The sequence below is a fragment of the Mesocricetus auratus genome, unplaced genomic scaffold, assembly GCF_017639785.1.
Source record: "Mesocricetus auratus isolate SY011 unplaced genomic scaffold, BCM_Maur_2.0 Super-Scaffold_100031, whole genome shotgun sequence".
NCBI lineage: Eukaryota > Metazoa > Chordata > Mammalia > Rodentia > Cricetidae > Mesocricetus > Mesocricetus auratus.
Genome location: NW_024429212.1, coordinates 15,790,302 through 15,808,612, shown reverse-complemented (window position 1 = coordinate 15,808,612; position 18,311 = coordinate 15,790,302). Strand labels below are relative to the sequence as shown.

Sequence of the window (18,311 nt, the reverse complement as noted above, 5' to 3'; positions counted from 1 at the left end):
AAAGAATTTTTAAAAGGTCTAAAGAATTTTTTAAAGGTCTAAGAACAATGTCTTGGAAACAGAAACAGTGTATTACTGAAGAGAATAACTTAAACACATATAAATTCTATACTTGTAAAGTACAATAGCCAAAACAAAAATCTCACTGAAAGAGCTTCACGATAGAGTTGAGGCAGGAAAGGAATCAGCTAAGAGGTCAGTGGAGGAAGCCGAGGAAGAAAATTTGATTTTAAAAATGATGAAAGGAGCCTCAGAGAGTAAGGGACAAGGCTGAGCACACCACTAAAAGCTTGATGTGAATTCAGAAGGAGAGAGGAAAGACAGAAAGGACAGAACTAATATAAGAAAATTTAACCTCTGCATCTAAAAAATTCAAAAGACTCCAAGTTGTGTAAACCCAAAAAGACACACAAATCACAAACACAAACACCACAGACACAAGAATCACAAACACATCATGTATATACACCATGAACACAAACACCACAGACACAAACATCATGAACACACACATCACAGACAGACATCACAAGCACAGACATCACAGACACACACATCACAAACACATGGACATATCACAAACACACACATCACAGATGCACACATCATGATCCGCATGGCAAAGGTCAAAGAGAAATTCTGAAAGCTGTCAAGCCAAAGTAACTCATCACTGAAAAGCAGCAAGACAAAGGTAAGTTGTTACATACAAGGGATCCCCCAACGCACTAATGTCTGGTATTTCCTCAGAAACAGTGGCAGCCAGGAGCAGTGGGGTGATAATAGCCTAAGAACCCAAATCAAGAATTCTGTAACTGGCAAAATGGGTTAGATTCCCAGTTCTTGTATCAAGCAGCTCACAACTGCCTATAACTACAATTCCAAGGGATCCAACTCCCTCTTATGGCTTCCTTGGGCTCTGATATGTACATGGTATGCATGCATACATACATACACTCATGCATATAGAGTAAATAGATGAATATGAGGCTGAGGAGATGGCTCGGTGACTAAGAGCACTTCCTGCTCTTGTAAAGGACCCAGGTTCAGTTCCCAACACCCACATGATGGCTCGCAAACGCCTTCAACTCCAGTTCCAAAAGATGTCACCCCTCCTGACGTCTATATGTGTGATGTACATATCCTAGCACAGGTTTATACACACGTAAAAAAGTAATAAAGAAAAGGAGGAAACAGGACAATCCTGTATAAACAAAACAGAGATTATATTGCCTTCAGACACTATAGCAGAAGTGCTAAAGGAAGACCTTTAAACAGAACAGATTAAAAAGACGCGATCCAACTGTCCACTGTCCACAGCATGCTCATAGATGCTCTGACAGTAGACTGTGGAAACTAACTAAAATGCATCTGGGGAGCACACACTAATGTCAGAGGTTAAGCTTGAAGATGGAAACCTGTTAAGGGGCAAAGCAGGAGAAGAGGTCAAGTCATCAAGAATTTAGTAACAGTTATGAATATAAACAACATATGGTCATGAGGCAGAAACTGAACAGAACAGAAGGGAGAAATAAACCATTCAAAGTAGTGACCGTACACTGCTAGTACCCCACATTCAAAAATAAATAAAACAGCTAGATAGAACATCAATAAGGGAATGGTGACAGGTCTGTAGAACACTCCACTAAAGCCAAACTTCATGGTGCATGCCTTTAGCCCCAGGACTCAGGAGCACAGGCAAGTGGATCTCCGTGAGTTGGAAGCCAGCCTGGTCTACACAGTGAGTTCTAGACCAGTCAGAGTTACACAATAAGAACCCCTCTAAAAAACAAAAAACAAAAAACAAGCAAACAAAAAGCTACTTTGCTCAACAATGGAATACACATTAATTCTTAAGTGAAAAGAGAGCCTCCTCCAGGATAGATAGACCGCGTGTTAGTTCAGAAAACAGACCTCAACAAACAAAAGCACCAATACAAAGCATGTCCTCTGATGGGGGAATGTCCTTCTGTATATGTTTCTCTTATTGGTTGGTGAATAAAACACTTTGGCCAATAAAGGCAGGAAGATAGGCCGGACTAGGAGATGAGGAGAATTCTGGGAAGGTAGTCAGAGAGAGACCTCGAAGAGACACCATGTAGAGACTGGGAGGATAGGACGTGCCAGGTGCTCTCTGGTGAGATAAGGCCATGTAGAAATACATAGATTAGTTGTTATGTGCTAATAATTAAAAGAGAGCAAGCCAGTAAGAAGCCTAGCCATCGGCCAACAGTTAATCAATACATCTTTGTGTGCTCATTAGGAGTTGAAGAGCAATGGGACCTGGCGGGACGAGAAACTCCAGCAACAGTCCAACAACAACAAAGCAGTAAAATTAGAAGTCACTAACAGAGGACAATTGGGAAATCCCCAAATATGTGACAATCGAGACAACTCCAATAACTCATGGCTCAAAGAATACTGACATGCTTAAAATTAAATTTTAAAAATTGTCCAAACTGTAGGTAAAAGAGAGTGAAGAAGGCTCAGTTAGTGCCATCAGAGATGAGAGTTAGAGAGTACAAAAGACTCAGTACCATCAGAGATGAGAGTGAGTACTGAAGACTCAGTACCATCAGAGATGAAAGTTAGAGAGTGCAGAAGACTCAGTACCATCAGAGATGAGAGTTAGAGAGTACAGAAGACTCAGTGCCATCAGAGATGAGAGAGAGTACTGAAGACTCAGTACCATCAGAGATGAGAGTTAGAGAACACAGAAGACTCAGTGCCATCGGAGATGAGAGAGAGTACAGAAGACTCAGTGCCATCAGAGATGAGAGTTAGAGAGTACAAAAGACTCAGTACCATCAGAGATGAGAGTTAGAGTACAGAAGACTCAGGTAGTGCCATCGGAGATGAGTTAGAGAATACAGAAGACTCAGGTAGTGCCATCGGAGATGAGAGGACGGTCATTGCTACTCATCCTGCTGTAACGGGCACAAGACTGGCGGAGCCATGCCTTGCACAATAGTTGCTTCCGTGAGGGTGTCTGCCTGCCATTCCTCGAGTGATGTTATCCATAATACCCGTCCTTACTGGATAGATCACCTCTCCAGTCAGCTCCTGCTACCTCCTTCATTTTACCTAAAAACAAAACAAAACAAAACAAAAACCAACCTCCCATCTCCCTTTGCACACCCGAAGACCACTTACCATGATGCTTACAGCCCTGTTTCCAGTTGCACTTCTGGATAAATTAAGTATATTTGTTTATGTTAACAATTAGTATTCAAAACAGCTTTCAACAAAGGGAAGGCTAGAACCAGACGGCTTCACTGGCGAGTTCTTTCAAACATTTAAAGGATAATTGATAGCGATCTTCAATCTTAATAAGGAGAAGGAAGAGAAGTACCTGATAACTCATGCTAAAGACATTATTTAAAGAAATCACCCACAAATATCTCTTGCATGTGCATGAAATTACCAGCAAGATACTTGCAAAAACTGAGCAATATATAAGAAAGATTATACACCACGATGGAAAGTGGGTTAAGACTATTTTAAAAAATCAATGTGAGGTGGCAGGGCAAGGAATCGGGCGAATGGATCAATTAAAGAATGTTCCCCTGGCATTTTCCAAACCACACACATCAGAGTGGCTGAAATAAACAGATAAGGAACAGCTGAACTCCCATTGCTGATGAGAATATTAGATAACACAGCCACTTTGTAAAACATTTTGTCGGGGGGCGAGGGGGTGGGGGTGGTGGGGGTGGGGGCTGGAAGCTAGGGAGATGGCTCAGTAGTTAAGAGCACCTGCTCTTCCAGACAACCTGCTGAGCTCAGTTCCCAGCACCCACATGATGGCTCACAACCATCTATAATGAAATCTGGTGCCCTCTTCTGGCATGTAGGCATACATGCAGACAGAACACTGTATACATAATAAATAAATCTTTAAAAAAAAAAACAAAAATAGCACACTTTGTCCAGTTAATTTAAACATCTTACCTCGATCAAGACATCCCATAAGAATCACATTCATAGGACATTAAAGAGGAACAAAACATGTCTGTACAAATTCTGAGTTCGAGTGTACAGTTGGTTTATTCTTTGAAATTCAAAGGTGCAAATCACCTTGATGTCCACTAACACTAACGAATAAACGAATTGTGACTCACACAAACCATGGGCTAGTTATCTGGAAAAAGTAGACTAGTAATACATGAGAAAACAGTAAATTTTCAAACAAGCTGAGCACAGAAACACACACACACACACATACACACACACAGAGACAGAGAGAAAGAGAGAAAAACAGAGACAGAGACAGATAGAGAGACCCCATAAGCTTTAGTCCCAGTTTATTTGAGAGCACAGAAAAGAGAAATCTAATGACATAAAGCCTGTCAATGATTGCCTGGGGTGGCATGGAGCTCATTGATTGCAAAGGATGCAGAGGAAGTTTTCCGGTGACTGAACACTCTGTACCTCGAGTGGGGAAGCAGGACACAGCTTCATCCAGAAACTCACACACGTAGTTAATTGGATATGCTTTGTGTATGAATCACATCTCAATAAAGCCAGGGGGGCCGGGGGATGCCTTTAGTCTTCACTCTTAACCTCCTGATGAAAATCACTGCCATGCGTTCGTTACCTGACTTACAAGCTGCCATCCTTCCGTCTCCCTTCCTTCTGGCCTGTTCCCAACAGTTCAGTGAGGTTACTCCGTTGAAACACATGTTACAGAGGCTGGAGAGGTGACTCAGCCGTAGAGAGCCCCCACTGCTCTCCCGGGGTCCCAAGTTTAGGCAACTCATAGGGACCCGTATTTCCAGATGGGAGGATCCAACGCCCTCTTATGGCCTCTAAAGATACTGCACCCCTGGCACAATAAACGCATTAACACATAAACCTTTAAAAACAGGAAGTCGTATTGCATCATTTATTTGCTCAAAATACAGAATACTGTAGTATTTGCATGCCCCGCATGCATACACTTTCCTTGAGAGTGGGTCTCTCTGGTCTCTGGCCTCAGAGTCACTATGTAGGCCAAGATGCTTCAAACCCTGATCCTTCTGCCTCAGATTTCCAGGGTGTCGGTACTGTAGACACGCGTCACGCCACCACAGCCAGTGTATGGAGTGCTAAGGATAGAACCCGTGGCTTTGTGAATACTAGGCAAGCACTCTAGCAACCAAGCTATGCCCCAGCCCTCCCTGCGTGTATTCAGCACATGCATACAAAGTCCTTTAAGTATTTTTCAACCTCTGTTGATTGAATCCAAGATGCATAATAAACCCTAATACAAAGGATCAGCTGTTTGTCACTTAGTTTCTAAACAGTGGGACCTTTAAGCAATATCTTACATTTCTGATTTCACTCAAGAAACTCACTTTGTATGATTTCAGCCCATTATAATTTATTGAGACATATCTTACGGTCTTCCACATGGTCTTTCCTGGCGGGTATTTTATGTGCCCTTGGAAACAATGCAGACTCCGCTGCTCTGTGAGTGTCAATCATGTCAAGAGGGGTTGATGGTGTCATCCATTTCCTCTCTATTCTTAACGACTTGGGCAAGGCCTACTTGTAAGAGGTTATTTAATCTCTAAATAGAACCTGAGCGTTATATCTCTCTTCAGTTTTAGCACTCATTGAATAGTGTATTTTGAAGCTCTAATTCTGATACACAGTTGTAAAATCTTTCTTATGGATTGCCCTTTTATTATTCTGGAGACTTTCTTTTACTCGGGTGTCTGTCTAAAAGTTTATTTTAGTCTGACGTTAGGAATAGGCTTGGGGTACAGTGCCAAAGCAGGGAGTAAAATCAGGACGGCATCTTGAAAAATGTTCCATAGACTACAAAAAAAAAGCCCCATTTTGTATGCATATGCAATTGCCAAAGAACAAATTCAATAGACGTAAACAGTTTTTAAAAGTCTGCCCTGCTGTTGGTCCTACTGCCTTCGCTTTGTTCTGCCCCCAAAGAGCCCCAGAGCCCGGACCACCTAGCTCCGACCTCTGACCCATATCCTCCATCTCAGCAGGGGATAATTTACCAAATACTGTATGGTTTCTAGCGGTACAAGTGGCATTGAATGTGTTTTGCCTGCCTTCATTTCTTTTCGGGCCTCCTCCACGTATGTCTTCACAAAGTGACAGACAATGAGCCATGTTGGCTTTGGCATCACTGGAAGGCCAGGTGTAGTGTTTTAGGGGTGAAGCTAATCACGGGCCATAGAGAGACCACGCCGAGAGGGTGTGAAGACAGCAAAGTCCAGTGAATGAGACCCCGCCAGGCACCGGCTCATCACCCTGAGGTCTGCGCTCTCTGGCTCCCTGCTGCGGCTTCTCTCCCCAGTGGCGTTTGAGCTCCCAGCCAGGGAGGTGAGCCTGTTATCTCCACAACTCTCTGATCTGCTCGTCAGGCTCCCCTAGAACCGTTTTCCTAACCGCGTCTCAATTTGATCAGGACCGGGAGATGATTATGCTCTCCCGACAAGTAGACTGTGAACTCAGTGCATTGGGTCAACACGGAGGTTCGATAGCTTTCCCTCTCTTCTTCTTTTCAAAGGACGTTCCTCTTGACAGAGGCCGTTAATGGACGTCTTATCCATCAGAACTCAGCATACCAGGTGGGGCTTTCACCGCTTTTTTTCCTACTAGGAAAAATTGCTAATTTAGCTTAAAAAGAAATGACTCTTTTAAATGCACAAAACAATGTTTGATACTTTTTATTCCTGTTTTTTAAAAGATGGATTTATTTTACGTGCATGAGTGTTTTGCTCGCATGTATGTCTGTGCATGCCTGGTGGCTGAGGGGTCAGAGGAAGGTGTGGGATTCCCTGGAAGGGGAGTTACAGATGGTTGTGAGCCTCCACGCTGGGAACCAAACATGGGCCCTTTGCAAGAACAACGGGTGCTCTTAGTGGCGGAGGCAGGCCTCCAACCTCTTCACCGTTTGATGGTTTTTTTTTTTTTAAGCGATGAAAGAGGGGCGTTTCGAAAACCAAATCCGAGTGACTGTTTCCCATCTCCCGTATGAGGCATTGTAAATGCCCGGCTGCACAGTTTTCAAGATGTCCTTACTACCTCGAGCAAATTAACAAAGGCAAGCAGAAGTAATGCTTCTGTGACGATTTCATACATCGGGACCATTGGAGACACTGTATGGTTTGGGGTTCTCTCAGCTTTCCCCCTGTTTGAAACAAACAGCCGGAGACAGTGGTGAGGCTCATCAGTAAGATTCACCAGTAAGTGGGGGAGGTCCTGGGTTCTACTCACGACATTGCCAAAACCCAACACCTGTTTTAAACACCGTCCCCCGCCTCATTCTCTCCACGGGTGTCTACTAAGTGATGTGTAAGTTCAACTACTTAACTGCTTACCACCCTCCCCCCCCCCCCGGCCCCCGCCTTGACAATATATTTATAAGCCTTGGGGTGAATACTCTTGATAGGTAGATCTACCTTGGGGATGATGCTCTGATGGGCTAACGGGGGACCATCCGAGGAATCCACCCAGGAAACGGGGCCGCTGCTTCCCCATTGCTGTGTGATTCTAAAGCAGCATTGTCAGAAAATCCAGGCAACCCTGAAACTTCTCCCCCTGGGTTATCAAGAGTATGAGACAATTGATGACATTACATCGGCCGTTCATCTGAGATCCGTGGAACACACGAAAATCAATAGTTTTCCATTATCAGGTCCAGCTGGGTCACTGGTCTGTCAATGAGCTGTTACAATTGCTGTACAGGGGTGAGCCTGACCAGTCAATTGCTGCTGACAAGAGGAAAACACGCCGACAGGCACAGGGACAAGTCAGAACACAGATTTGCACTTCAGTCTGCTATCCGAGGAGGTTCAGAGCAAGGCGCATTTTCAAGACACAGGGCACACTCCTTGGGAGGTCTGGGGCCAGCCCAAAGCCTCTGGCTTGACAGCCCAAGCACCTAAGAGCCTGGCCTGGCTCTAGACAAGCAGCTTCCACAATGGCTTATCTTTGTTAGAAGGCAAGTGGGCCCGCCCGGACTGTCCCCAAACAGACCAGGGGAAGGAACCTTCCTCTGCTGATTCTGAAGAAACTGTGGGTGACTTCAGAATATAAAAACTGAGAGGATGCTTAGCGGGTAAATGGAGTGCTTGCCATGCAAGCATAAACCCTGGTTCCCAGTCACCCGCGTGAAAAGCCAGGTGTGAGGGTGCCCGCCTGAAATCCTAGCACTGGAGTGGCCAATACAGGGCGATCACAGGAACTCACCAGGCAGCTTCTCTTTCTGTCTGCCTGCCTTGATAAAGACTGATTTAAGTTTGTGTGTGTGTGTGAGTGTTTTGCCTGCATGTATGTGACTATACCGTTGTTTGTGTAGTAGCCAAGGAACCCAGAAAATGGTGGTTAGTCCGCTAGAGTTTCCTATGGTTGTGAGCTGTCCTTTGGGTGCTGGCAACTGAACTTGGGTTCACCGAAAGAGCAGTCTGCACTCTTAACTACTGAGCCATCTCTTTAGTCCCAAGCTGTTCTTGATGAACCCATAAATGCCAGGTACAATATGAAACCTTGTTTCAAAAAATAGGGAGAGTAATAGAAGAAGACACCTGACATGTGGCGCACACACACACACACACACACGTATGCACACACATGCATATACCACATGAACAGACAATACTTTTTTTTTTTTTTGGTTTTTAGAGACAGGGTTTCTCTGTGACTTTGGAGGCTGTCCTGGAACTAGCTCTTGTAGACCAAGCTGGTCTCAAACTCACAGAGATCCGCCTGCCTCTGCCCCCTAAGTGCTGGGATTAACGGCATGCGCCACCACTGCCCGGCCTCAGACAATACTTTCAAAAGGGAAAAGGGAGAAAATGAACCAGTTTAGCCAACCTGACTAAGCATGTTGCAAAGGGTATTGACTGAGGATAGAGGTCCCCCTAGCATTCTGCATAGGGCTCTGTCTTACTGGATAATATAGCACCATGCAAACCTTGGTCTCAATATGAGATATTTAACCAAGCTAAACATCCCTGCCTAGTATCTTAATCTATAACCCTTCGTCTGAAGCAGTGGGTATTAGTATTCAGTACTGGCCTGTCTTCGGGGTCCTGACGGGACACGCCCTCAGCTGCAGCCACTGAGAGCACCACCTGAGCACATTCACTATGTCCCCTCTTAAAAGAGCCCTGCCCGCCTCCCATTTCTCTTTCTCTCACTCTGTTTCTCTGCCTGTCTTTTTGTCTCTCTTTCTCCCCAGCCCTCTCTCTCTCCTCTTCTGCCACTCCTGTCCCCAGAGGCCAGCCTCCCTTCTCCCTTGCTCTCCCCCCAAATAACTAACTAACTAAACAAATAACTAAGTAAATAAATGAAACCTCTCCACCCAAGCTCCATTGCATCATTGTTTCTCTTTTTCATGCCACTTTTTAAAACTACAACAGTGGCTGGCGTGGCGACTAGGCCAGTCTTGCTTTGCCCAAGGTTAGGAAGCAGGGCACAGAGTGACGGGACCCGGACAAGTTTCTTAACTGCCTTACGTGATCAAATGGAGGCAGGCCTGCCTCGCCTACCATGTTGCAAGGTTGCCATGAGATGCAAATTGAGATCGAGTTAGGAGAACTCTGACTAGGTAAGGGTGTGTGTCAGCTACAACTCAGTCTCTGTGATAAAACACCATGATCAAAAGCAGCTTGCAGAAAGAAGGGTTTTAATGGGGCTTGCGGTTCTAGAGGGGCGGGAGTCCGGATGTCAAGGGAGAGCGAATGGTGGCGAGGAGCAGGCATGGTGGCTGGCGGGAGCAGGGAGCCGAGAGAGCTCCTGTCTCAGCCGGCAGCATGATGCTGAGAGAGTGAAGGGGGGTGGCATGAGGCGTGTAGCCTCAAAGCCCGCTTCCTCCATCAAGGCTGCACCATCTAAACTTTCCCAAATGCTGCCACCAACTCTGGACCAAGTGTCCAAATGTCTGAGGCTATGAGGACATCTCTCAGTCCATCCATCACAGGGTGTATGTGTGTGTGTGTCTGTCTGTCTGTCTGTGTCTGTCTGTGTGTGTGTGTGTGTGTGTGCCTGTGTGTGTGTGTCTGTGTCTGTGTCTATCTGTGTCTGTGTCTGTCTGTCTGTCTGTCTGCCTTCCTGTCTTGTCTCTCTGTCTTACTCTCTAGAAGCTATCTGGTGATGAGATGTTTGGAAGCAACTGAAGAAAAAAAATCTTGTTATAAATTAACTACTGAGGGACTTGATTTGTCCTTTATTCGGTATATATATATATATATATATATATATATATATATATGCGAGCAAAAAAAAAAAAGCCAACACCATGAATGAAACCTAGAATTCAAAAGACAGCCCAGAAGCCTCAGTGGGCTTTGTACTTTTAGTTCACACAGGAGAGCATACGAACGCAGCAGAGGGGACGAGCTGTTCCGGATTCAGCCCACCAGAGGTCTTCCAAAGCACCGTAGACTCTTTCGGTGTGAAGTCCTCCGTGCACTGGTTCGCTCTCAGACATCAAACTTTAGGAGCTCCGAAGATAAATATTTTGAATTTGTTTCAATATTATGATTTTTAATTTTCCACTCTTATTAATGTCTCCCAACCATTAAAGTATAGCCCCTCGATGCCTGCAGTCTTGGGTTGGACCATTTGGAAGTCAACAACAATGTGCTCTCTCATCAAAGCTAGTTTGCAACTGTGTTACTGAAGACGGACTAGCTAGTCTCCCCCCATATATTCTACCCCCAAAATCATTTTCATTAAATTAGACTTCTCTTTTCCTTCCTTCCTTCCTTCCTTTCTTTTTTAAAAAGGAGTTTTAACAAGAGCAAATTTGCCAGTAATTAGATGAGCCAGTCTTATGTCTTCCAGCACTTGGAAGCATGGAATTCATCAGAACCCTCATAGCATTAATTAAAAAGAATTTATGTTTTTTTAATAAAATGCTTCATGTTTTAGCTCCTTTATTCTTGCACCAAATGTGATTATGTGGGGGCTGAAGGGAATTCAGGTTAATATGTTGACACACTTAACAATGCAGGGTCACGCCGTACAATACGCTTGGCTGGTTTGGTTCAGTCCGCCCCCTGACAGGGCCTAATCATCTTGTGCCCTAAAGGCAGAGGGAAAGAGAGGATTTTAATTACTGCTCTGTATGCAAGTTTGCCAGCACTAAATTGAGACATAATTAGGCCTCTGAATTTTAATAATTGTCCTAGCTAATTGGGCAGACAAGTACGTTATGCGGCATGCCGTGATTAGATAATTAGTATTTCCAAATGACAAAATTGGGCTCTTGATTACAAATTCCGCATGAAGGGGGAAGGTAGCAGGCAGATCTTTACAAGTCTATTAGGGGAGAGTTTAGCGATGTTGGTAATTTAAAGTTCATTAGGAAGCCACGTCTCAGTCTCCGAGCTGGGTGTCAGGGACGAGGGCCTCTGGCCCACTCTGCCTTCCACTTAAGGCTTCTCCCGAGAATGCTGTTCTGTGAGTTCTGTAGGCCCTCCTCTCTCCTCTCCTCTCCTCCCCTCTCCTCTTCCTCTTCTCCCCACTCCTCCCCTCTTCTCCCTCTCCTCCCCTCTCCTCCCCTCTCCTTCCCCCTCCTCTCCCTCTTCCCTCTCTCCTCTCCTCCCCTCTCTTTCCTTCTCTCCCTCCTCCCCCCTCCTCCCCTCTCCTTCCCACTCCTCCCCCTCCCCACCATTATTTCCCCCACCATTACTCCCCCTCCCCTGTCATTACACCCTCTCCCCACTACTGACCTTGGCTAAAGCAGTGTGGGTGAACATCAGGTGATAACCCTGAAAAAGAGATCCTTAGGATTTGGGGAGGAAGAAGAGATGATATTCCCAGATCTGGGGATTTCCACTGTGGCGTTTTCTTGTTTAGTTGTTTATTCCTTCACCAGCGCGACCTGGAATTCACTATACTGTCCAGACTGGGTACCACCTCACGACACTCCTCCTGCCCCAGCCTCCCAAAGTGCTGGGGTTAAGTATGAGCTACCCTGTCCAGATTTCTTCCTCTAAACTTCATCCAGAATCCACTTTTCTCATTTTTATCATCAGTCCACTAATTTTTGGTAAAAAATTACTAAATCAAAAAATTTATACATATCTATAATCTCAGCACTGGAAAGGGTGAGTCAGGAGAGGGTGAGTCAGGAGAGGAAAGGGTGAGTCGTGTGAGTTGGCGGCCACTAACTCAGGCGAAAAGAACAACCAATAGCCATCATCACTTTAAAGTTCTGGTCTCCTGTTGGGGTGAAGAGCATGGGCATTCAAGACTGTCAGGGTTTGTATACTCCAAAAGCATTATCTCAAGGCTTGGTCCTGCCGTCAAGGTGACAGGTGACAGGCTCCCGAGGGTGGTGGGGGCAGGGTGTTAGGATGGGGGACCTGTCAGCAAGTCCACCTTTGAGAAGTCCCCTGTCATCTCTTCCTGACCATGGTGAGTTGGGCTGCTTACTCTCCTCCTCTGAGCTGTCCCAGGCTGAACCCCCCAAGACGGTGACCCACAGGAGGTCTTTCCTACCTCCTTTTCTCAAGTAGAGCTAACTGACAGTCTTCCCTGGGTTTGACGTCATCACTCATAACGGGCCTCTGCTTTGTCCCTGTCAAAACAAGGAGTCTTCTCTGATAAGACTGGCGATAGGATCAAACGAAATCATTTACAGCCCAGTGTCTGGCAGGGACTAAGTGCTCAATAAACATTAATAACATGCATATGAAATTGGTAACAATGAACGGCACAGAGTGAGCCGGGCGGTGGTGGCGCACGCCTTTAATCCCAGCACTCGGGAGGCAGAGGCAGGCGGATCTCTGTGAGTTCGAGGCCAGCCTGGTCTACAGAGCGAGTTCCAGGACAGCCTCCAAAACAATACAGAGGCAATGGGTCTAGCTTTTTGCTGTGCCAACCTTCAAACGAATCAAGAGTCCCTAGTCACACCATTTCCTGAGAGAGGGATATATAAGCACCTTTTACGCTGAGGGTGCCCTTATAGTGCCAGCTACCCCTGCAATGCAGATGCCCAGCCGGGTTTCATTTCTACCTACTCTTCATCAGCTGGCTAGCCCTGCCGTGAGAGGTCACAGATACCTAAAAACGCAGCCCTGCCTTCTGCCTCTTCCTGTTGACTGCTTACTCTGCACAAATACCACATTGTTAACACAGAGTCAGACTTCTAGGTGCTTAATTCTCTTCACAGCCATTCATTGGTACATTGAAAAAATGAGACCCAGAGATTTATAAGAAATGTAAGCAGATCCCAGTATTGTTTCTCATGCAAAAAGATTAGTTGTATGCAAACTAGAACCCTTCCAAAAGTGATTATAGTTGGTTCCTGGATGACTGCTGAGAAGTTTGTTGAGGGAGGTTCAGAGTTTGTGGGTGCACATTTCTGATGACGGTTCGGGAAATAGCGAACATGGTTTTGGCTCAGTGTAAACAGCCTGCTAGACTGAACCAGTCTTTCTTACGATTTTCGTAAAACTGTTTGCCGTGGTCGTTTGTGAGTGGCAATGAAGGAGTTCTGGTAGATTCCAATGTTTTCCATAGTGCCCTGACAGCACCCCCACAGGACCTTGAGGCCTGAGGAAGAAGGGACCCGTGTGGTTGGAGAGCAAAGGTTCTGGGAGACACTTGGAAGGGTCTAGGTGATGGGAGGGGACGCGAAGGATAATCCTTATGCTTGGTGTGTGTGTACACAGCAGGGAAACTTCTCTCCTCTGGGGACGACCATTCTCCCAGTTCACGGCCTCCCACTGACCCCTGGGTGGTGTGTGCCTGGGAGAAGTTGGTGCAGAGCCTTCGATGCTCTTTCCAGCTGCCAAGAGAGACATCACGAGGCGAGGGAGGGATAACTGTCATAAGGATTTTTCTCCCTGCCACACAAAGCCAGCCGAAGCTTCTCTCCCCCTGTCTCCCTCTCTCTCTTTCTCTCTTTTTTTTTTTTTGAAGAAGTGCGTTTATGACTGATCGCTCAACACCTTGTTGGTTCTGATTGCAGAAAACACACCTTATAAATATATGATAACCATCCTGTAATAGAGAGTGTGACAATTTACTTCACAGTGCGTTTCGGGCTGCTAATTGATCGTTTCAGTCCAGGGACGATTTGGAATAAATTATAGCCATCAAAAGGATATCACAGCTCATTTTGGTGGAAGGGCTTCCACGTCGCTTCGCGTTCATCTCCGGAAGAGGGTCGGATCACACCCGGAGGCGGGCTGAGAAGCAGGGAGGGAGAGGGGACCCGAGTGGAGGAGGCTGGTGGGCGGAGCCTGGATGGCGAGGGGGTGTGGTCTCGGGGCGTGGTCGACTGGAGGGGCGGGGCCGCGCCCGCTGCAGCTCCGCGGCCGGACAGTAGAGGCCTCCCTTCCGAGGAGGCGGCTCAGGCTGAGCTCGGCTGCCCGGCGAGGTCCCCGCACAGCCGGCCGGCGGGGCGCGGGGTCCCCGGTCGCTGTCTTCCGCGGCAGGCGGCGGCGGCGGCGGCGGCGGCGGTGGGCGTCGGAGGTGAGCGTGGCCCCCGGGGCCCTGCTTGGGGCGGGTGATCGCGCGCGGGGCTCGCCTGCCCTCAGCCCCACGTGCGTTCGGGGGGAGCAGGGCGTCGGGGACGCCGGCTCGCGGGCGGGAGAAGCGCGTGGGGCGAGCGCTGCCTCGGGCACGCGGGGCCCTCAGGCGCCTCCGGAGCCACCCGGGTCGGCCCGGCCGGATCTAGGGCTCCTGCGCCTCGGACGCTTGACCCTGGTCACCCCCGGGCGTGAGGCTCTAGCCCCCGCCCGCCGCAGGGTCGCCCCCTGAGCCACCCCAGCTCACGTGTGTGCCAATAGGTGGTGACGGTGGAGCAGGCAGACCCAAGGGCCGACCTGCCTGCTGGATGGGGTTGCAACCGGGGGAAATCACGATGTCCTCCTCCTGTCGCGACCTCTCGACGGTCCCCAGCCCCCACCCAGGAGAGGCTCTGCAAGAAGGCACGAGCCCCTTAGGCTCCTGTAGGTGTCCCCCAGTCCTACCCCTGTGCCCCAAACCGGCCCAACCACCAGGAGTGCTCGGGTTTGTTCTGTTGTTTCAGATACTGTCAAGCTAATACCATGTCACTCCAGGACAGAGATGTGTCTGTGGTGACTTTGACAGCCATCATCATACCAAGGTACTTTGAGATGTGATTTTATCTGTGCGTCCGGTAATACGTAAACCCATTCTTATGGTAAGGAAACACCTGAGGCTATCAGCAGGAGGCATTGCCATTCACACACTAAAACTATTTTTGTGCTTGGTCGACGTCTTCCAGAATGTTGAACGAAGCAGGAACGTTTACCATTTCGTGGGTGTTTATATCAGTGTCCTCAGACAGCCCCATAGGAAGGAGGCTTTCTTGTCCTTAGGAAGTAAGGTACAGGCAGGTGTTATGTGGCCTCTTAAATAATCCACAGGAAGTTAATGAGAGTTCTAGGAGACCAAATGTTTTCTAAAACTGGAGTGATTGGAAAAGTCAAACTCAAATTTAAATGCTTTAGACGTGACCTGTGGTTGTCAGGGTTGTGTTTCCACGGACCAATTCCTGGGGAATGCCAATGGTGGGTGTCAGTTTCACAGTGACCTCCATGTACATGACCACGATACATTTTCTCCCCATCTGTGCTATTAAGTGTCATTATTTATCATCACAGGTACTCTACTCAACTTTGCCAATGAGCAGGATCGCTATAGACATTTAATAAATTGTTAAAATGTAACATTATTTCCTGTTACAAAAAAAACAAGGATTATTGTTATGAAAGAGCTAGAAACCTTGATCTTTTCTTTATACCAATGGAAAATGTATGCTTACTAAGGGAATAAGACGTATTAGGAATCAGAAAATATTCCCTAATTTGTGTCCTCTTCACAGTAACCATGAGTTTTGCTTCCTCAAGAACTTCGTAAACAAAGTTAACCGACTTACATGACTTAAGGGCTTATGACATTCCTTAAGCTATTTTAGAGTGCAGTTTTCTTAAATTGTTCCTTATATGGTATGCTGGACTGGCTTAGCTTATATATAAGTGAAAACCCTAAATTTTTAGTAAAATTTGGGGGTTTTGTTTGTTTTGTATTGGTGTTTTGTCTGAATGCATGTCTGTGTGAGGGTGTCAGATCTTGGAGTCACAGACAGTTATGAGTTGCCATGGGGTGCTGGGAATTGAACCTGGGTCCTCTGGAAGAGCAATCAATCAGTGCTCTTCTGAGCCACCTCTCCAGCCCCTGTCTTTGGTTTTTTTTTTTTTTTTTTTTTTTTACGAGACAGGGTTTCTCTGTATTGTTTTGGAGGCTGTCGGTCCAGCCTGGCCTCGAACTCACAGAGATCCGCCTGCCTCTGCCTCCCGAGTGCTGGGATTAAAGGCGTGCGCCACCACCGCCTGGCGTTTTTTTTTTTTTTTTTTAACTCCAACTCCAAATAAGAATTGCATACAATTAAGCCAGTCAAACAAAACACACCCCAAGTAGTCATGTACACACCTGGTTAAAGTTAATTGGTTTAGCAGAAATAGGAAATATGCTCAGAATATTTGCTCCCATGATTTATAGTTATAATTTTCTTGGATAATACTTGAGATCATTCTAAACAGTAACTTCATCCTTGAGTATCAACACATTTTGGGTGAAATCTGAATGACGCACTTAGTGTAAAATCTTGTTAAGTTCAATAATGAAAGAAGTTAGTAGTAACTTTATTCCTAATACTGTGCTATAGTGCTGAAAATCTGTGGCTAAGATATGACTGTTAACTGTCTGTGTTTTAACAACTATACCAGCACCTACACACATAGTTTGATGTGCTGTTATTCAACTAGCCACCTTGGAAGCCTGTCGTGTTAAAACGATTTGAATGTCTCTCAGATATCTTTTGCAGCTCTTCATTGGGCATTGTTTTTGGCACCCGTAAACACATCTTGTTTTAAAAGACTTTGAAAAGTTATATCTTCCTTTAGTGCCTGAAAGTATATGACCAAACCAGAGTAGCATCATTTGAGTCCAAAACAAACTGAAAGACAATTGGATTGCTTTCTTGGGTGGTTTTTAAATTAGCTCTACAGTTAGTTTACCAATATAGTGTGAAGAATGGCTTCATCATTGGAATAAGAGTAGTTACCAAGGGACAGTTTGAAAAGAAGTACTCATTTGGAATTATAAATTGTCTTTAACTGTCAATGAATTATTCATTTAAGAGGTGTGTGTGTGTGTGTGTGTGTGTGTGTGTGTGTGTGTGTGTGTGTGTGTGTGTAGCAGTGCATTGGTATATATTGTGGAAACAGATCCCCTCAGAAAGTCATAGGATGAAGATTTTGGTTGGGGACAGATATAAAGTGCTTTAACCCTAGCACTTTGGAGGTAGTGGGATCTGTGTGAGTTTGAGGCTAGCCTGGTCTACATAGTGAGTTCCTGAATACACAGTGAGAGACTATCTTTAAAAAAAAAGAAAATAAATGAAAAATACTTTGGTTGGTTGATTTTGGATTCTTATGAGAGTTCATAGTTCTGGCATGGTTTTTTAATACTATTCATAATATGTGGTTGAGCTTTTTTCTTTTAAAAAAATGATCTCATGTCTAAAATAGGGTTACACTAAATTGGTATTCTATATTTCTTGAACTATAAAAGGACAAGAGGAGAAAATTCCTTAGCCATCCTTAGGCTACAAATGGGTCCAAACTGTGAGCTAAACCATTTGTTAATTTTTAAGTTTGTTATGAATATAAAACACAAAGTACTTAATGTAGTAATAACTGTACATTGTTGTGAATAGCAACACCATACCTACTGCAAAAACCATGGAAGCATGAAACTCCTAACCTACTGAATTTAAGCCCTTAGGATACTCAAGACCAGAGGGTGGTAGAAGGCATAGAGGGTAACAAAGAGAAAGAGAACCGGTGGTGAGGGCGTTGAAGTCGTCTAGTGCAGTTGAAGGAAGGGCTTAGAGCCACTTTCCCAAACCCCAGAAAAAAAATTAGAAGTTGCGTAAATCATGTTCAACTCCAACTGAGACTGGGAAATCAAGAAAAGCAATATATATATATATATATATATATATATATATATACATATATATATATAATTAGAAGAAAAATATAATTAGCTCAGCAAGAATTGTTACAAGACTTGAAGTCCAATACTTTTAGTATTATTGAGAGGGCTATGAGCTGATAAGTGATTAGTACCCATACCAGTGTCTTAGTTACTGTCCTTTTGCTGTGATGAGATGTCGTGACCAAGGCAGCTTAATAAAGGAGGCATTAGACACAGGGCTTCTTTTACAGTTTCAGATTAGTCCACCAGCATCCTGGTGAGGAGCACGGCAGGGCAGGCAAGCAAGTGGGCATGGCGCTGGAGCAGTGGCTGAG

The 18,311-nt window shown here is 45.6% G+C and overlaps 2 long non-coding RNA genes across 2 annotated transcripts in view; one reads left to right on the top strand and one right to left on the bottom strand.

Annotated features, from left to right (window-relative positions):
• Nucleotides 1-10,872: 10,872 nt before the first annotated feature.
• Nucleotides 10,873-14,043, bottom strand: LOC121135187. The gene is made up of 4 exons (XR_005872403.1): nucleotides 13,943-14,043; nucleotides 12,460-12,538; nucleotides 11,688-11,726; nucleotides 10,873-11,038 (listed from the first exon to the last, which is right to left on the bottom strand). It is a non-coding gene; the product is annotated as an uncharacterized LOC121135187 (long non-coding RNA).
• A 319-nt stretch (nucleotides 14,044-14,362) lies between these two features.
• LOC121135189 overlaps nucleotides 14,363-18,311 on the top strand; it is a 39,965-nt gene continuing 36,016 nt past the window's right edge. The window contains exons 1-2 of the long non-coding RNA XR_005872406.1: nucleotides 14,363-14,439; nucleotides 14,999-15,076. This is a non-coding gene — a long non-coding RNA (uncharacterized LOC121135189). The remainder of the gene's footprint in view (nucleotides 14,440-14,998; nucleotides 15,077-18,311) is intronic.